Source organism: Cylas formicarius, unplaced genomic scaffold (genome assembly GCF_029955315.1).
Source record: "Cylas formicarius isolate icCylForm1 unplaced genomic scaffold, icCylForm1.1 PGA_scaffold_8__14_contigs__length_24414737, whole genome shotgun sequence".
NCBI classification, from domain to species: domain Eukaryota; kingdom Metazoa; phylum Arthropoda; class Insecta; order Coleoptera; family Brentidae; genus Cylas; species Cylas formicarius.
The window spans coordinates 17,821,157-17,841,277 of record NW_026844361.1 but is presented as its reverse complement, the minus strand read 5'-3'; the positions used below and the strand labels follow the sequence as shown (position 1 = coordinate 17,841,277).

Sequence of the window (20,121 nt, the reverse complement as noted above, 5' to 3'; positions counted from 1 at the left end):
GTAAAAAGGGAATGCGAATATTTTAAACAATGGCGTTACCTCGATAAATGAAATAGAGTAGAACATGGTGATGTAGATGCCCGAAAAATGTTGGAAGAAGAACAGTCCGGTCAGTATAATCAGTGGCTTATATCCCGTCGGTTTCATGAACTCGTGGATTATAAATTTCGCTCCTTTCTTGCCGCTGTTTTCCTCCCGCTCGCGTTTCTTCCTTTTTTGTTCTTCGTCGAGCGCGACGAACTGCAGTTCGGCAAACGACTCGGTCTGGAATGTTGTGTGTTGGTGAATATAACAGGGTCGTTACTTGGTAATATACCTTGGGTCCCGGTTTGGGTTGGTATTTGTGCAACCATTGGAGGGATTTCCTCGCCGCTTCCGTCTTCCCTTTCAAGATTAGCCAGGACGGGCTCTCGTGAAGTACAATGCAAGCCAGGCAAGGCAGCACGATGAAAACGTTGCAGATCCAGGCGAGGGTGCGCCAGTGGAAGTACCAGCCCCCCAAATATGTGAAAACCATTCCTAAAAGATTAATACGCCTCTCAATTCGATTCTATTTTTCAGTGTACTCTTTTGGTAATTAGTAGATTGTTTCTTGTTCTTTCATTCTTTTTGAACTTTCATTTAAAAAAGAAGACGAAAAAATATTAGCTTAATTTAAATAAGGGGTAGGATTTTGTAACACGAAATGGAAATACGTACCTAAAGCGACATACGTCGGTGCTATGGCCATCAGAGACATCCTCAGATGGACGCTGGCGATCTCCGTGATGTAAACAATACCGGGGCTCGTACCCCAGGCTGGGAAATGATTTAATTTAGTTTCGGCGCATGCGCCGGTCGACGCGCAGCGACATATTCACCTGACGAGATGCCGACGAGAAATCGTCCGAGTATGATCATCGGGACGTCATGCGCTAACGCTATGATTGTCCATCCGATGACGCCGGGTATGCCGGCTATTTTAATGGAATTAAGTCGACCCAGCTGGTCCATGATAAAGCCACATATTAGAGAGGCCGGCGGCGCCACCACGATCAAAACGCTGGCTATAAAATAAAAGAAAACCGGTAACTTCCTTCAGTGGCGCCATAAGCCAGTAAACAAATTTCAAACGTCAAATGTTTCCATTTTTGACCAAATAAAACCTCTTGTGAATAGTGTCTCATTGAAAATATCGGAAAATTCTTTGTCTGCGTGTGTTTAGAGGCAGTGGCCTATGATATTCCATTTCCAAAATACCCGTTTGTTAGGTTAAAATGTTTTTTAATAGCAAGACGATAAAGGTTTGACATGAAAATTACGATTTAGTTGTAACAACGTACGTTGATATGCATAACGAACTGTAAGTACCATAAACAATTCCTTATCCATATAATTTATAATTTAAGGGTCAGTGGAAAAAAATTAATTTTCCGATATATAATCGCGGGCTTATCACTGCGAAAGGCTGCAAAGGAAACAGTGTTAACTAAAAGTACAGCTAGAAACTTTGAGACACGTCGTTTTCTAATTCTTAATTTTATAGACTACTATCTAAAATGTTCGCAGATTTTTTTTACCTATCCATGAATTCTCCCAATCAGTAGATTTGATCGGGCTCTCTGGTTGAGCCAGTTGGTCTATTAATACCGCCGAATAGGCCAACGAGATTCCGTTGCCCACGTGGAACGAGGCTGCCAGCAATGCCGCCAGTATCTAAAATATTAAATGGTATTTTATAAATTGCCAATCGATAAGACTACAACACAATAAATCTTTGTTTGAAAAATATTTATATTTCTTGATTATATAATCATATAATTTATTTGGTGAAACTGGCACCCATCCTGATACTGAATCGATATTTTCTTCGATTGAATTCGAATAAAGATACCTTTTTTTGTAACCTTGTCCGCTGCGCTGTGAAATGTAAGATATTCATTCCAAATATTCTTTAAAGATGCCGATGACATGCTAGCCAGATAAAAACTATCCACTTATTACAAACAACACGCACCATAAACAGGAATACTCTAACTAACCGAAAGCTAGCTATTCAAACAGACCAGGGTTGTATTAAATTACAACAAACACGATTTTAATTGAAAAAGAGATCGTGTTTCCGGTTTCCGGTTCACATCTACCAATAGCATTAAACAAAGATTTAATTAAATTCATTAAATTAAATATTTGTTGATAGCACAAGCCGGTTAATATATACGCGAGTGATTTAAAGCTACACGTTAGGTCAGTGCAGTTTAATTATATTATTTTGTGGAGCAAACCTGGTCGCGCCATCTTCATTCTAATGGTCAAATGAATTTTCATGGAGCAAAAAGCCGCCGACAGACAGAACCGCTGTGTTGTTGTTTCTTGGTTGTAAATGTAGTTTTGCATCAATTTAATTTTCTGTGAAAACGAGTGTTTTTGAACCAGAGCTAATTCGAGAACTTTTACCTGTGGGAATATGCTTTTGAAACTTCTGCTCTCGTAGGCGCTTAACGATTTACTGCTGGACACCAACTCTCTGAGCTCCCCTTGACTCGCGTTCCCGTACTTTCTCTCCAAGTTCTTGGAGCTCGGTTGACTATCGGCATTGCTAGGAGTCGTATTAGTCGATTTTTCGTAGATTACTCAAAAATACTTACTGCAAACTCAGGCAGCTGGAACTGAAATCAAAAAGACGGCTTTAATTACGATTGGTAAATCTTACTGGAAGTACAAAGTTTTACACCCAGTTTACGTGTATCTAATTTGGAAATTTTGAATATAAACTTGGTTTACACTTCGTGCTATAGCACTTTATTTTTAGTGCTTCATGTATAAGGCGATCAAAAAACATAATTTATAAATAAAGCGATTTTTTTTAAACCTGCACCTGTAATGTACTATCGAAGAGGCAAGCAGAATTATTGGAAAACACTGTTGAGGAAATTGAGCTTTCGATTAATTTCTCAACCAGACGCTTTCTCGTTATGAAATTGTTCCATTCGGTTTGGATCCTAACAAGAAAAATTAATTGTTTTTTCTTCTCTTTTTTTCCATCTCTTTAAATCCTAAACTAACCTATAAAACCTTCTAATTTTTGCCTCGTATTTTCATCTTAAATTTCCTTCAAGTTTTCATTTTCGTCAAATAAAAAAACTTAAAATTTAGAATTGTTTGAAGTGAAAGTCTTTGTTTTGTTAACGTCTCCTTTGATTTGTTTTCTAAAACGTGGGGAAGAATACAACAAGCTGACGTCACAGATACAAATTTTTTTTGGTATACGTAACCCGGAAGCGCTTATTTCGCGCATGTATTTTGAAAAATCGAAGAAAAAAATCTTACCCCACACCTTCCATGGCGGCGAAGAAGCGATGCACGACGCACAAAATTTTGTACCGGCCTTAACCTGTCGGTAAAACGGACCCGGGCTCACTCACGCGCGCTCCATGTCGCGTCAAAAATTATTTATAACGACAGATCGCTATCAGCGTTTTTTAGTTTTATCGTCGATTGATTTTTCGCGTATCAGCGGTTATGTGAAAAATTATTTCTCGAGTGTCGTAAACGTGGTTGCACTTTCAACGGGTATGTTTTAGTTTGCACTAGAAAATCAATTAATTATCATTCCCGATCCAATCTATTCGATATCCAAAGTGCTAGGCACTTAGACAGCCAACATCACACGTTGGTCCGTTCCGTGCGACGCTAGCTATTACAAAGTGTAGCTTAAAAGAATAACATAAAACACTAGAAAAGTTCAACATTACTATTTACAAAACTTCTGGATTCCTCCTGCTTTGGTTGTCGAACTTGCTAACGTTTCGACAATCATCTTGTTGGCTTCTTCAGCGTTTAACTGAAAATGGCTCGCATTTTATTCTGTAGTGGCTTATATATTGTTTGAGGGGCTAAAGGAGGGGCATAAACATCGTCTCGGATGACTGATTCCGATATTGGTGACAGGTATATTCTGTTCATAGATATAAAAAAGTGACCAACAGCTTTTGAATGGGATTATCCAAGGGTGGTCATTAACATACAATGCAACAAGATTATTACGTAAAATTTCGGAATTTAAATTCAGGTAAAATGGTGGTCCGTAATAGAAAATAATTTTATACCTACCTGTGTTTAATATTCTTTGGTCTACTTAGTTTAAGTTTATTAGTAATCGTTCTTATTTCGTGTGTAATACAGCGTGTGTTGAATCGTGTGCGAATTATGCAAAATATGTACGAGTCTAGTGTATCTCAGGAGATGCTCCTCCTGAGACTAAGGAAAGCTATAAACAATGTTTATTTGACTCTCATTGATCGTGGTGCCAGCAAGCAAGCGTCTTTAGAAGAAACGGCCACATTGACGAAAATCCCAACATCAACTGTATGGAAAATTGTGAATAATCCAATTTCAGCGAGGAAAAAAACAAGCGATGCTGACATTTTCTCGAGTATAGATGAAAGTGATCAAGATATAATACGGCGTAAAATTTACCAGTTATACGAGGAACAAAGCGTGCCTACATTAGATATCTTAATTAGGAGGCTTGAAAAAGATGAAACCGGTGTTAAATGTGGCAGAACTACCTTATGGAAGTGTATTCAACACATTGGTTTTAGATTTAAAAAAAGTGACAAAGGGCAAGTTTTGGAATTCGGAAATGGCAACTGGAATATCTAGAAAAAATTAGGATTTACAGAGAACAACAATATTGACTTGGATGAAACTTGGTTCCACACTTATGATACCCCGGAAAAGGGTTAGGTTGACTCAACTGATAAGTGTAAAACAAACGCGCCATCAAAAAGAGGTAAAAGAATAACTATTTTGCATGCTGGCTCTAAAGATGGTTGGATTCCAAATGGACTTTCTCTGTCTGCGAAAAATATTAAAGATTCTTCTCTGGATTACCATGAAGACACCACCGCTGATTTATTTGAAAGTTGGTTTAAAAACAAACTAGTTCCAAACATTCTTCCTAATAGTGTCATTGTAATGGACAATGCAAGTCATCACAGTAGACAGTTGACTAAAACCCCTTCCTCATGTGACACAAAAGCAACAATCCAAAACTACATGTATAATAACGACATTTATTTTCACGAAGATTATACCAAAAAGCGATTAATTGAGGTTCTACAAAGCTCGAACCGACAAAAGGAATACGTCCGTAATAATTATGCAAAAAATCTAGGGCATACAGTTTTAAGCCTTCCATCTTACCACTGTATGTTTAATCCCACTGAACATGTTTGGCACCAACTGAAATCTGCCATTCGTCGTAACAATGTTTTTCCCCGTGTTAACCCCAATGTCCTCAAACTTATAGAAACCGAAGTATTTAACATCCCTAATATAGAACAAATAATAATTAGGACAGGCGATGATATCGATTGTGATACTGATATATTATGTGAATAATTTTAAGCAATTTAAGTAGGTAATAAAAATAATGTGTAATTTTATTTTAGATTTAGACATAAATACGTACATAAATAAATAAATATTGTTTAGTATCTTTCCTAACAAAACCCCAAATAATTAAATTCTAAGTAAAGGACGGACCTGTTCGGACATATTTCATTCTTTCAGCTTGCCCGGGTCTTTCCTTAATTCGTATCAGTTAGTCACTTTCTTATATATATGAACAGACTTTACACAGTAAAATGCGAGCCTGTTTCAATTAAGCTCTGAAGAAGCCAACAGGATAATTGGCGAAACGTTAGCCAAGTTCGACTCAACCTCAACCGATTCAGGAGGAATCCAGAAGTTTTGTAAATAGTATTAAAGTAGCTTGCGGGGGTTTCTTTGAAAAAAGAAAACGGAATTGAAAACAACGTTCGGTGTGGGCGTCCACGAAGAAAATCCGCTAATAAGTGCACCTAAGGATAGGGACAGAAATAGAAAAAAAAACGCTAGTTAGTATTAATCAAGCGTAACGTTGCCGTGGGTTAAATAACAGTCTAAACTCTATTAGGCTAATTAACCAACTAGCCCTTCACATAATTCAGGGGTGAAACTATCCCCATATATCTGCACTATGTATATACTACGTAGTTGTGGTAAAGTTGAGTTGAGTTGAGATTCATCGTTTTCTCCTATGGTATGTTGAAAAAAAAATTCAAAATGTTGAAGAATATATATTTGACTGTTTTTACTGTGCCTTCAATAAGTTCTCCGACGACTCACTTTACAATCCTTTTGAGACAATGCTTATTGAATGTATATTTGGTCCGCTAAAGTTTTTATTTGGTCCAATTCCTTTTTGAGTTTCCGTCAACAATGGTTTGTCTTTGAATGAAAAATTTTTACCAGAAAGTACCCTTATAAAAACATCCTTTATAAAGACCAATACAGATCTTGCGAGAGCATTCTCTGAGAACATCCATCCCGGTTTCTCTATTCCACCTTGCGGGTACTTCTCGTAGTTAATTTCTTTTTCTCGGTTTTTGAGAAACAGATTTTGGACAGCCTGAGCATCAGTGCTGGGAGTTTCACCATATTTGTTAATTATATTAAACACAGTAGTTGTTGTTATAGTCCATTCACGGAAATTTTACCCATTGCTTTCCCTATATGGTACTCGTGAATACTAATTTCTCGTACTTTTTGATCAGTAGGTTTTCCACGTACCATTAGTGTATTTTGTTCGTAATAAAACTGACGGGTGTAATTCTTAATACTCAAATTCTTGTTGATAAATAGCGGTAAAATTTGTTCCGAAACTGCTTAATTTTAAACAAAAGAGCTATTAAACGTCGCCAATGATGGTCCTGATATGCTCAGGTGGTGACGAATCTGGGGTATATGGTTATGATGTCGAAATCAATGCCCAGATATCCCAATCGAAGACCCAGACACGTCAAGTTCGATTAAATGTTTTGTTTACTTTTTTCTGTTATTATCGTCGCGTAGTCCATCAAGATTTCTTATCACAAGGTCATACGGTCAATAAAGAGTATTACCTTGAAGTTATGCGTTTGCGTGAAGCAATAAAATCCATGGATTTTGCATCACGATAATGCACTTGCTCACTCATCGTTGCTTGTGTCTAACTTTTTGGCCAAAAAAAAAAACCCGAATCTTGCCTCAGCCAGCATATTTACCGGATGCGGTCCCCTGCGACTTTTTATTATATCTGGGGGATTACTGTGATTAATTTTGATGAATAAATATATACTTTTTGATAAAACTTAAAAGTCATCTTACTTTTTGAACACACCTCGCAAAACTCAAGAAACGTGAGTTAAAGCAAAACGTATTCCAATATTTGGTTAACATAAAATATATAATTATCCCTTAAAAATAATTCCCTTCATCATAAGAAATGTTGTTAATTTAATATTTATAATTAAAAAAATAATAAAAGTAGCTATTATATAATACAGTCGTCGTAACGTAACATTGAGGCACTTCATCCCTATAAATTTGTTTCTTTCTAAACGGAAATTTGCAATTTACTTTTCCATGAAAATGCCACATACATTGATGTAGACTGCAAAAATGCCTGTATTATTAACATCCACAAGTTATACAGAGTGTCACTTTTTCAATTTTATGGGTAAAATTTTAGGAAAATGAAATTCCCTGGGTTTTATGATACCCTTCCTAGCAAATTTATTTTAATTTTTACAAAAACAGTCATACAAAAGTTGTACTGTTGTAATTTAATTTTAGTAGCTTCAGGGCATTAATGTACAATTGTATCTTTAATGCGTTTCTAGTAGCTTTATGGCCGCTTATATCAAGTATCAATCAAAGTACCACCAAAAGGCAAGGGATAGAATTATTCATCTTATGATTCTGACGGTACATTTATGAAATTACTTTAATTTATATTCAGTGTATTAAGGTTTGAGCAAGAATATGCAGTAAGTTCAATGAGTTCTATCCAAGCTGTAAAAACAATAATTTAATGTACATTTTATCCTCGTGCGTTAATAAACAGTGCTATTGTATTTAAATACACTTCACTTTCGCGGTTTTGGTTGAAGTAGTAATGACCAAAATGACTGGTCTGGTCTAGTTGGATACAATGTTGGTCTTCCACGCTGGGTTGCGTATATTTGACGTAGGGATGTGAGGTAACAAATTTTTGATTTTGTTTTTACAGTTATTGCGATTTTTAGATGCTTTAATGATTTTCTTCTTCTTCTTTAAGTGCCGCCTTCGTTGCGAAGGTTGGCAATCATCAGTGCTATTCGTATTCGTGACACAGCCGACCGAAATAGTTGGTTTGTGGTGCACCCGAACCAGTCACGTAAGTTTCTCATCCATGAGTGACGCCTTCTTCCTACACTTCTCTTTCCTTGAATTTTTCCTTGTAATATCAGTTGGAGTAGTTGGTACTTTTCTCCTCTCATGACGTGTCCATAAAGATAAAGATAAAGATAGACAAATAGATAAAGCTTATACGGAAATAGGCGTTGCTGTCCGGTAGCGCATATATCTCGAAATACCGATACATTCGAACACGTTTTGCGTGGTGTTTCGATGGAGACTGGAAACCTAAATTAACGTTAATTTTTTGGACTTTAAGATTATAAATTTATTTTTTTGCCGAATACACGAACTACCTGTTTTGTACGTATTTAGCATTTCCTTATCGCGTACAAATTGACAAATAAGTGTCAGAATATTTTTATTTAAAAAATCATTGGATGAATTGTCTTCCGGAAAACAGCTGAGTGCTAAGCAGACAGACATGATCTCAATTCTCAATAACTATGTTTTGTTTCTTAATGCTAATGTTTTTAGGAAACGTAACCCACTATATTTATGTTTAATGATGCATACGTTGGGCATTTGAACAAGATTTTCTCCAAATTTTATCGATTTTAATGATATTTTTCAAAATTTTTCTCATACCAGCAAGAGATTTTGTCGGTTTCACAATTTACATTAAGACAGACCATTTAAATTTAATGCGAGACATAAATTATTATTGAATTGTTCGTTGTTGAGTGTGCCTTAGTGTTAAAGTTCGATCTTGAAAATATGAAAAAATACTACCTACGTCTTCTTCGATTAATGTAAATAGGAAACAATTTTGAAAGACTTGCTGAAAACGGTGCTACTAGATATTGTAAACCTGTAAAAATTGCAGGCACTTTTAAACCCTCTTGTAAGAGAGAGTAAGGGTAAGGGCAGAAGATTGTGAAAAATGGAGTAAGTGCGTCGAACATCTGAATGAAATAGAAGAAAGAATTATTACTTATTACTTCTCTGGATTCCAATATCTTACTACCAGGAACATGACTAAAATTTACAAATGAAGTTGTAATAGTTGAATTTTTTTAAGTAGTCATATATAAGTTTTTATTTACTTGATAGTAGGATAATTAGTGTCTCAATTATCTGCCGATCTCAGTAATTATAATCATGTACTAGAATTATTCTAATTCTAATTCTGTAGTAACGCCGCTGTCACATTACTTTCATTCCATTCGATTCGGCTTGTGTGGGTGCTAAAAACTTTACCATATAACTCTGTCATTGCAAATTTACATTTTATTATTGTCTGTCTCAATACTCATCTTCTTGGCCTCCGACGAACCCTCCATAATAAAACGATGTTATTACCTATTGTTATAACAAAAATATTATTCTTACTTGAATGATAAGGCAGGGGTAGACCAGGTATATTTCTTTCTTTCTGATATATTTCTGAGTGTTGACCATGGCACTGTCGAATAATCGTTTTTACTGTGCATTACGAAAAAATTATTTATCGCTTCATGGAAATTAGGTTGTGAAAAATGTGTATGAAAATTAATGAAACATTGATGAGTATAGGGACGCATTGTTTTTCTATCGTGCTCCTGCGGACCACTATGGAAGTTTCGCAAAACCGATGTAATTTAATTGTGCATGCGCCCCGTATAAAATGTCCTTCACATCTCGGCGAACTTCAAAGTTACGGCACACTTCGGTAAATATTAAAATTTGTGCTGGTAATTGCAATTTAAAATAATATTTTTTCAAATATCTTGCGTCCCCTGTATTATACACGAAACCTTAAACTCTCTCGCGACACAGTTTACGATACTGTTCATATCAAATTATCACATCTTTAAAAGTTTTTCATGTATCGCCAATAATTCAATTTTTTGCCCACAAACAACGTACCCTGTATATAATTCCAACAATGGTCGAAATAGAGGATATAGCCCTGGATCTCCTTAGTTTCCTGGTATCCGAATTTTTCCAATGGAGTAAATTGTTTTCAAAAAACTACTTGGTTTCTGAAACCATGCTATACGTTGGTAATAGTGGTAGATTGAGAGCAAGAAATGGTGATTTTCATTTGGATTTTTTCAAATATCTCGAACAGCGTTTGTGATAGACGAAAACAAAAATTGTAGCTCTTGATACGGCCTATAACACTGTTTGAACGCATTAGCTATTGTTTTTACGAATTTTGATTTACTGTTGATAATTTACTATCTCTCTAAAAGAACAATTTTCAGGGTCTTTTAGATTTTTGTCAATAACTCAAACGCCTCGTATATCATCGAAAAAAATGCGTCGAACAAAAGTTATAGCGCCGGGTACCCCACGTATTACGGTTGTAAAATTTTTTCGATCAGGTGAATGGTTTTGGAGGAAAACATGTTTTTGTGGATGCCAAAATAACCAAAAAAAAAATTCAATAATTAAAAAAAATACTTAGCGTTATTTTATTGCTCCCAATTTAAAAAGTCTAAATGCGGGTCCAGACTTCTACTTCTCTCCCAAGTCTGAAGTCAGTAGCTGCAAATTTCGAGTACTTAATATGTTTTTTAATATTGCACGTAATATCGCGAACACCCTGTACAATATTCAAAAACCGTAAATACAAAAGTTTATGCTGTCTATATGGGCTATATCGTCATGTAAAAGAAACTGACAGATTTGAAATTATTATATATATATATATAGAAGAAAATGAAACCAAAATAAATATAAGCCGTGCCATCCTAAAATTGGATTTATGTACTGCAAAATGGATACAAGGCAAGTAGTAGTGGAATCACACAGATTTCGCGCTTGGAGATTTTATTACCTTCAAGAAATTCAAAGATATATATTAGACAACAGATCCGTAAATTAGCCTGATGAAACATGGTTGGATACACACGACACTGTATCCAAAGGATGGGTTGATTCCCCTCAAAACTGACTGAAGAAAGAACGAAAGAATATTAATGACTCTAGCTTGGATTATCATGAGGATACAAGAACCGAACTTTTTGAAAATTTGTTTGAAAACAGTCTTTTAAAAATTATTCCCAACAACAGTGTTGTCACGGACAACGTAAGCTACCACAGCTACGCAAAGCACCAGCTTCATCATCTTCAAAAACGTGCAACTTTTGGAATTCCTAAAATCATATGCAATTAAAGAAACAGTATGTATGCGATAATTTGCATTATTGCATGTTTAGCCAAGTAAAATCAAATTGTAATGAATAACACACCAGTTGAGAGTTGGGAAAATTCAGTGCAGTACATTATAAAAATGACGACTCTGAGAGTGAAACAGAATTAGATTTAGACATTTAGAATAAATTTAGTATTATGTATTCCTAGCTATGAATTTACTGTAGATATTTAATAATATTGTTTTTTTTTAATGTAATAAATAAAAAAAATTATATTATTACCAAAACCTTTGAGATCCCGTCCCTAATGCTCTGTCCTTTAATACGTGCCATCGGCAGATATGGTCTGTTCATAGATATAAGAAAGTAACCAATTGCTTTTGAATGGGTGGTCATTAACATAAAATGCAACAAGATTATTACCTAAAGTTTCGGAATTTAAATTCAGGTAAAATTGTGATCCGTAAATAATTTTATACCTACCTGTGTTTAATATTCTTTGGTTTGATATACTACTTAGTTTCTTTTTTCGTGTGTAATACAGCGTGTGTTGAATCGTGTGCGAACAATGTTTATTTGACTCTCCATTAAACGTGGTGCCAGCAAGAAGAAACGGCCACATTGACGAAAATTCCAACATCGACTGTATGGAAAATTGTGAATAATCCCATTTCAGCGAGGAAAAAAACAAGCGATGCTGACATTTTCTCGAGTGTATATGAAAGTGGTCAAGATATAATACGGCTTAAAATTTACCAGTTATACGAGGAACAAAGCTTGCCTACATTAGATATCTTAATTAGGAGGCTTGAAAAAGATGAAACCGGTGTTAAATGTTTTAGAGCGACCTTATGGGAGTGTATTCAACACATGGGTTTAAGATTTAAAAAAATTGACAAAAGGCAAGTTTTAATGGAATGTTTTAGAATTCGGAAATGGCGACTGGAATATCTAGAAACAATTAGGATTTACAGAGAACAAAGGGCAATTATTTACTTGGATGAAACACTTATGATACTCCTGAAAAGGGTTGGGTTGACTCAATTGATAAGTGTAAAACAAACGCGCCATCAAAAAGAGGTAAAAGAATAAATATTTTGCATGCTGCCTCTAAAGATGGTTGGATTCCAAATGGACTTTCTCTATCTGCGAAAAATATTAAAGATTCTTCTCTGGATTACCATGAAGACACCACCGCTAGTTCCTAGTTCCAAACATTGCTCCTAATAGTAATTGTAATAGACAATACAAGTTATCACAGTAGACAGTTGACTAAAACCTCTTCCTCATGTGACACAAAAGCAACAATCCAAAACTACATGTATAATAACGACATTTATTTTAACGAAGATTATACCAAAAAGCAATTAATTGAGGTTCTACAAAGTTTGAACCTACAAAAGGAATACGTCTGTGATAATTATGCAAAAAATCTAGAGCATGCAGTTTTAAGGCTAACCACTGTATATTTAATTCCATTGAACATGTTTGGCAATGTTTTTCCCCGTGTTAACTCCAATGTACTCAAACTTATAGAAACCGAAGTTTTTAACATAACTCCCCAAAGTTGGGCAAATTCTGTTAAACATACAGAAAAGGCAGAACAATCGAATATCCATATTGCAAATAATATAGAACAGGCGATGATAGCGATAGTGATACTGTGGAAAATTTTAAATAATTTAAGTAGATAATAAAAATAATTTGTAATTTTATTTTAGATTTAAACATAATTACATACATAAATAAATAAATATTGTTTAGAATCTTTCCTAACAAAACCCCCAATAATTAAATTCTAAGCTAGGTACGGACCTGTTCGGCCATATTTCATTCATACGGCTTGCCCGGGTCTTTCTTATATCTATGAACAGACCTTAACTTCCATAATTGCGGGCAAAAGCCAGCACGAAGAAGATTGAGACAGATTTTGCACAATTCGTTTTATATTCGGTATAGCGTTTGCAGATTTTCTTTGCTATATTTTTCAAATTTGTTCGTTTTTACAGCAAAAACACTCTTAGGAATTCGCAAATAAAGTAATATAAGGAGCATTGCGCTAAAGTGATAATTTTACAACGCGCCCTGTAGCTCGGAAGAGCTTCAGCTTGCGTTGTATTCAATGTCCAACCGTTTCGAAATTTAAAACTCCAAATCAATTAACCGAATTCTCAATATCAATATTGAAACGGACCGATTAAATATTCATCGGTCATGTTTAATCAAGTCGGTCTGTTGACAAACCGGCAATTGTTTGGAAAGCAATCGCGTGGCTCGTTAACGATGCAACTAAAACAAATAGTTTAATCTTCACTGTCCTTCTAATTTGATAGGGCAATAATTTTTGATGGCTACGTTGCGGGTTAATTTCGAAAAGAAGCCGACACTCGAAGGTTTTCTTTTTTACACCGCGTTTTCGCACGAAGGTGAGACGGCGGATAACGTCAAATGGAACTGCTGACATTTATTTTCAATAATTATTTTCGCCTACTTCTATGTTCTGCGCGGCACGGCCTACTTTCGCTTTCGTATTGTTGCGAACATCCCCGAATGTATTCGCAGGTATCTCGCAATTGTTATTATAATGTTGGTAATTGTATTATTGGATCTGAGGAAAAGTAATCTCAGTGACCTATAGAGGTCCTATTCCGGGTTATATTTGGAAACTCCAAAAGTTTTATACGCAAAATTTGACTCGTTAACGAGAGAAACCCACTATCACTTTAAACTTATCGTAAAAACACCACACCACCTATCATCTATTTGAAAAATTGTGTCCCGACTTTTTACGGTACCTATAAGGTGTTGCGATGAAAATTACTTGCAAAATGTTGTTTGTGTTACTTTTTTTTATTGGAAAATTTTGAGCTGATATAGGCACTCACTGAATCGACCAGTTTTTTTTATATACGGATACGGAAAGGCGGAAAAATGAAAACGCGACTGAAAAGTGCAACACGTACGCGCCGACTAGGCTGTCCGTCTGCGTGCAGGCGGTTCTTGCTTTTCCAGTGCCGGATTTGGCGACCAAATACGTATACAGGGTGATTCAAAAAACCTTGGATATACAAAGCGTTCAAATTTTAAATTTTCACTCTGAATTAATTGAGAATTTTTTTTGGCAACGTCAAATTTTTCATGGACATAACTCGACGTAAAACTAACGCCGTCTAGCAGCAACTTCCAAATAAGCTTCAAATTCGTAATTGTTATGCCAAAAGACCTTTGAATGTGCTGTGTCTCTGAAATCAGCGACATTTTGGTGTTTAGTATCTCTAGTTTAGAATTTGCCCATTCTTTATGAGTCACACCGTATAAAATAACCAAAATAGACCAGTTTTGGATTTTCGAAAGGATATTTCTGATTTTACTTTTTCTGAAGGTAGGAACATAAAAAACTTAAGCTGTTTTTTTTGCTATTATTTACCGAACAAAACAAGTTATAATTTGCTCGTACGGCATTTAAGTAAGTATTTAATACTCAGATTATGGTCTGTTTGCTTATCTGGTTGAGGTCAGAATAGGGAACTTCCAAAAAAAAAATTAATTTAAAAAATGTTTCTTATAAAAGTAACTTTATACTATTAAAAGAACCACAGTTTCGTAGTTCTATGTAACAAATATAAGCAATTAAAAATGGTAAAATTTAAATCATCCTCTTTCAAACGCCCTGTCATTGGCTGTGACCGGTTGTGACGTCAATTCGCTCGTAAGACTAGGCGTCAGCCGGATGGCAGCATAGAGAAGCCATTAGAGAACGACCACGTGTTCATCTTGGTGCTATAGAGGCTGCAATAGGATAGGTTCAAGTTCGTAGAGTTAAAAATGTTTGCACTGTTAAGGCTAATGTGAACATAATGGTACGGTTTGTAATATTTTTTTTGTATTGTTTCCATTATTATCATGTACAGCACACTAAGCACAAATGCAAAGGGGCGTAGATTAGCTGTTCTATTTAAATACATTAAATAATATAATTCTCGGCCTATAACGTGAGAATAACACTTTAACATGTCGCCGTATCCATCGAAAAGCAGCGGTATGACGTCACGATCATTCCCGCGCGAAAATAAGTGTCTTATATTTAGCCTAACTAAAGAACTAGGCGCAATAGAAAGGATTTGGGGAACCATTGGTGAAGTGATACAGAATACTGGGGAAAAGCAGTCCAGCCTGTCAATAAAGGAATGGAAAAAATGAGCGATATTAATCTTGATTACTTAAACTCAAGAGATGACAGTGCCTCATTTAACAAAGAATTGTATAATGTTCTATGTACATAATGCCTAATTTTTACCAACCTTTTTGGGTATGTATTTGGCACATCATTTTCAGTTTCATAGATTGACTCAAAACCGAGTGGTACTACCTTCCCTCTCAGTCAATCAGTCTATTTTTCAGTCAGGAGGGGTAGTTAAAGAAATTCAACTTTTTTCTGTTGGATATAATTATGCAAGGTTCGTTCAAAGGTTAAATCACAAAGAGGTTTGAAACATTGTTGAAAAATATAATTCATGCTCTCAAATAAAACATGATGTCTCAACGTATTTATGGAATAAAATATTTGCGTAACAATATATTTTTGTGAACCGCAGTTGAAACAAGCCTAAATCATTATTTATCATTATTATTGTGGCAAATTTTCGAATGGATTTTTGGCTGAATACGTTCCTGTGCGTGTGTCAGCCTCGATGCTAGGCACCTCCTTATCTTTCTTGGAACTTGCAGACTGCGATGATTAATTTCTCATCTATTCGTATGTTCGTATTTCGTGTCGATATCAAATTGACCTCTTCATTTTTCGCAATTATTTATGGCAAAAGTATGCCGTCTGTCCTAATTAAAAATACCTCAGGCAAAAACGTCACTAAAGCTTTCGCAAAAATGTGCAAAAAAGGCCGTTCTCGTTTTTGGTGAGTTAGAGGGTGGCAATATAAATAACAATAGTATTATTTTTAATTTTTTCCACGTAGTGAGAAAATTGCTCGGTTTCCATGCGAACCTATTCTCAAAAACATCGGCTTAAAGTGTAATTGAAATGAAGGCCAATTACCGGTATGCGGAATATCAGTACACGAGTTTTATTCAAGCCATCATCTGGAAGCGTACATCGCATCGCTATATGTCAAGGATGGATTCGTTTAGGACTCGTCCTATTGAAAACGAAGTTCAAATCAATTTGCAGCCAGGCCGCATACGAATTAAAAATTCGGTTTCCTTTACGCCCGACCACCAATCAGAATCGCGTATCTATCAATTGTCATTCACAATATTGAAGGCAACGCGCGGCCAAAGAACCAACGTAAATAACAATAAAAAATGATTAATCGGTATTCAAGAAATCCGCTAAAACAGGAGGAAAGTTAAAATTCGACTTGACAGTTTGGTTGAAATATTGCAAACGCATCTTTTTAGATCCTGAAATATTAACTATAACAATAAGAATAACCAGTCTTCTGCACTTTCTAAGAGCACTTATTGGCACTCAACGAACTTTTTGGCGAAAGAACAGTTTGGCGGTTTAAACGTGGTGTCTGTAAAACAACATAGAATTTTGCTCACAATCATACATTTCTAGTATTAATCAAAATAGATAGGGAGTGTAACCAAACAGTTGAAACTTTGAGAGGAGTGGAACGCTTTCTGGCCATCAATTATTTCGTTGAAGTTTGGAGAGTATGTTGTGGTTGCCATTCTGATGCTACTGTCCAAATGTTCATCGATCAATGTGTTTTTAGACATATTTTTTGACTTAATACTCGAAAAAAAATGGCTTCACACAAGTATGTAGTGCTGGATCTAGCTTTCAATCTTACTGCAACTTGACACTCAACGGGACATTTTTCTTTGGGAACTAGAAGCCAAATATTTGCAGTGGTAGAAAACGTTCTTAGAGACAGATCATTTTTTGAAGATGGCGTCACACACTTGAAATGTTAGCTATTCCTTGAACCTGCAAGTTCAAGTTCAAACCATTCATATTTTATATTAGTGGAAATTCTTGTAGCAATGTGGAATTTTCGAGTTCAGTGAGCTGCGCACCACGTTTTTAAAGAATTTGCCAATGCAGGAGGCAACTCTTTGAAACGTTGAAAAACTAAGAATTTGCTAAGCTGAAACAACCTGCCCAGTAAGCAACCGCTCTGCTTTTTGTTTCAAAATGTTCAAATACCATTCTTATAAAAACGGCCAACTAGGCTGTATCAAATATATCAGTGGACACAACCTTAGCTTTTTTTTGAAGTTATCACGTAATGTATATTTTAAATAATGCAGCTTCTCAAAATGCAGGTTTGATCCACTTCATATTCTTTCTTTCTTATTTTGCGCAAAATCTGGGATGACGCCTGAATGGTTGCCTTGTTCTTGTCCAGTGTCTTAAAAATAGTTTGATATGCCTTTTTTTAAATTTCACTGTGTATTTTAGAGTAGGTAATAGAAAAAGTAGTATATTGCCATAAAAGTTAAAAAAGAGTTCTTTTGTTTTAAAGTATTTAAGTAAATATTAAAAGTAAAAATGTAATATGATGACCATTAGTAGGGACCCATTAAAATATATTTAGTTTATTCAGTTGAATAAGGATGGACTAAAACGTATGGACATAGACCTAAATAATTTTGGAACAACCTGTATAAAAATATTTCTGAGCCTTCAAGTAAAAAAGAGTATCGATATAAAAAGCTATTTTTGAGAAAAACAACATTCATTAGTTTTCAATAAATCATTGAAACAGATTTAGGCAGTTTTTTTCAAATTTGTGGGACAAAACAACAAAATAATATTAAATATTAAATTATTATTTCAGGGGTGAAAGGTTCTTTAAAAAAAAAAGTTTCCAGGGGAGTCCTGTAGGGGCTCATTTCTCCATTGGGAGGGACAAAAATTATAGAAACGTGTGTTCTGTGTCCAGAGACTCAAAACATTTTTCCGGGCATCCGGTATATTAAAAAAAAGCCATCATACTATTATTTTACAGTATACGTATTACATAATATTGAACCGAGGTGGTTTTCACTTGATGAAAATCCATTTGTCAAAATAAATAAGAACTAAAAGTTCAGATTTCCACGATTTTACATGACATTTGTTTCGATAACACCGCGTCTTTATCAAATGTAATATTTACAAACTACCTGCTACTATATATACCGAAAAATGACAATAAAACCTTAATTAATGTTGTTGTGAGAATTTAAGTTCAATAAAGGAGAGGTATTTAAATCTAATTGATAGCTAATCAGTACATTTGGCCATGGCTTCCAATAAATTTAATTTCCTACTTTTTGTGGCTATATCATATCACACACGGACAGATTGGTAGATCTTGCAAGAAACGCATTACCGAACATAAAAGAGCATTTAAAAACAATAATCTAGATTCTAATTATGCTACACATTTAAGCACAGAAAAACACATTTTTGACAACAATTTTGATATTTTACATACAACCACAAAAAGTTGAAAATTAAATTTTAATAGACTAACAAAATGAGAGATTCAAATGTATTGCTTAATGATCAATTAGATTTAAATACATCTCCTTTATTGAACTTAAATTCTCACAACAACATTAATTATTGTTTTATTGTCATTTTTCGGTATATATAGTAGTAGCAGGTAGTTTGTAAATATTACATTTCATAACGATACGGTGTTGTCGAAACAATTGTCATGTAAAAATATGTAATTTTGTGAAAATGTGAACTTTTAGTTCTTATTTATTTTTATTAAACAATATTTAAATGTTATTGTTATTTGAAATAAAGAAATTAGTAACCTCCATTGTCTTACTTTAACCAAAGGAAAATTCGGGTGAAAAAATGCGTCACGGTGTCGTAGAAGTAGGTAAGATATCTGAGACCGAGGTTTGACTACTGGTGTGATCCAACTGCAACAATGGGAAAATCGCCTATCTTATCTCGGTTAACGTGTGAAACGAGCACACTGAATTCGATAGCTGATACGGAGTTTATTTCCAAAAATTTTATAACTTTGCGGTACACTTTGCCCCGACGGGAAACGATCTGTTCGATTGTTAACCGTTACTGAAAATTACAATGTTCATTTGGCCGGTCGTAATTTTAATGAAGGCTTCGTCGCCACATTGAAACTAAATTATGGTTTGAAAGTTTCCGTCGCGATCTAAAAAATTTGAAGTTACACTCTTTCCGTATCAAAACGAAATTTGATTGAGGTAAGTCGTGTCTTCAATGACATTTCAAGCTTTTTTTGTATTTTTTTTTTAAAGAGTGCGTCGAAACGATCGGGTTAGGATAATTACGCAGAGACGACGGATTACCTCAGCATAACCTCAATTACTTATCGATATAGTCGGACTCACGTAGTGGTGTCGAATTTTACTCCATACTTTTTAAAAATTTGTTATAATTTATGCGACGGGCTCCCGTTATCAAATGCACCTTTTGACATCAAAAAGAGCACAATTTCAAATGTTAAGTTGCCCGAGCATATATGAGCCCTTAATTTTATCTTTAATTTAATTTAATTTGCGTTTTTCCAAAATTAAAAATATACGTAAGATATATGGTTGACTTGCAATGTTAAATCGCATTTAAGGGATTTAATTTTATACATCCTATTAAAAAGTCGCTATTATTAAGTGTATAATATGACCTTACTTACCTTAAAAGGTCACTTTCAAAATATTTTTTTTTTACAAAAAGTGAAAGTCCTAAACATATAGCTTAAAAAATAAAATACATGAACCTTTTCCGTTTCTCTGACGTCTTCTTTTTACAACACTGCGTCCGGTCGGTTCGTATAGCAATATA

At 34.9% G+C, this 20,121-nt stretch overlaps 1 protein-coding gene across 1 annotated transcript in view; it reads left to right on the top strand.

Moving 5' to 3' along the window:
- The window catches only part of LOC132706488 (uncharacterized), a 36,037-nt gene that overhangs the window by 1,072 nt on the left and 14,844 nt on the right, over positions 1–20,121 (top strand). The window lies entirely within an intron of this gene.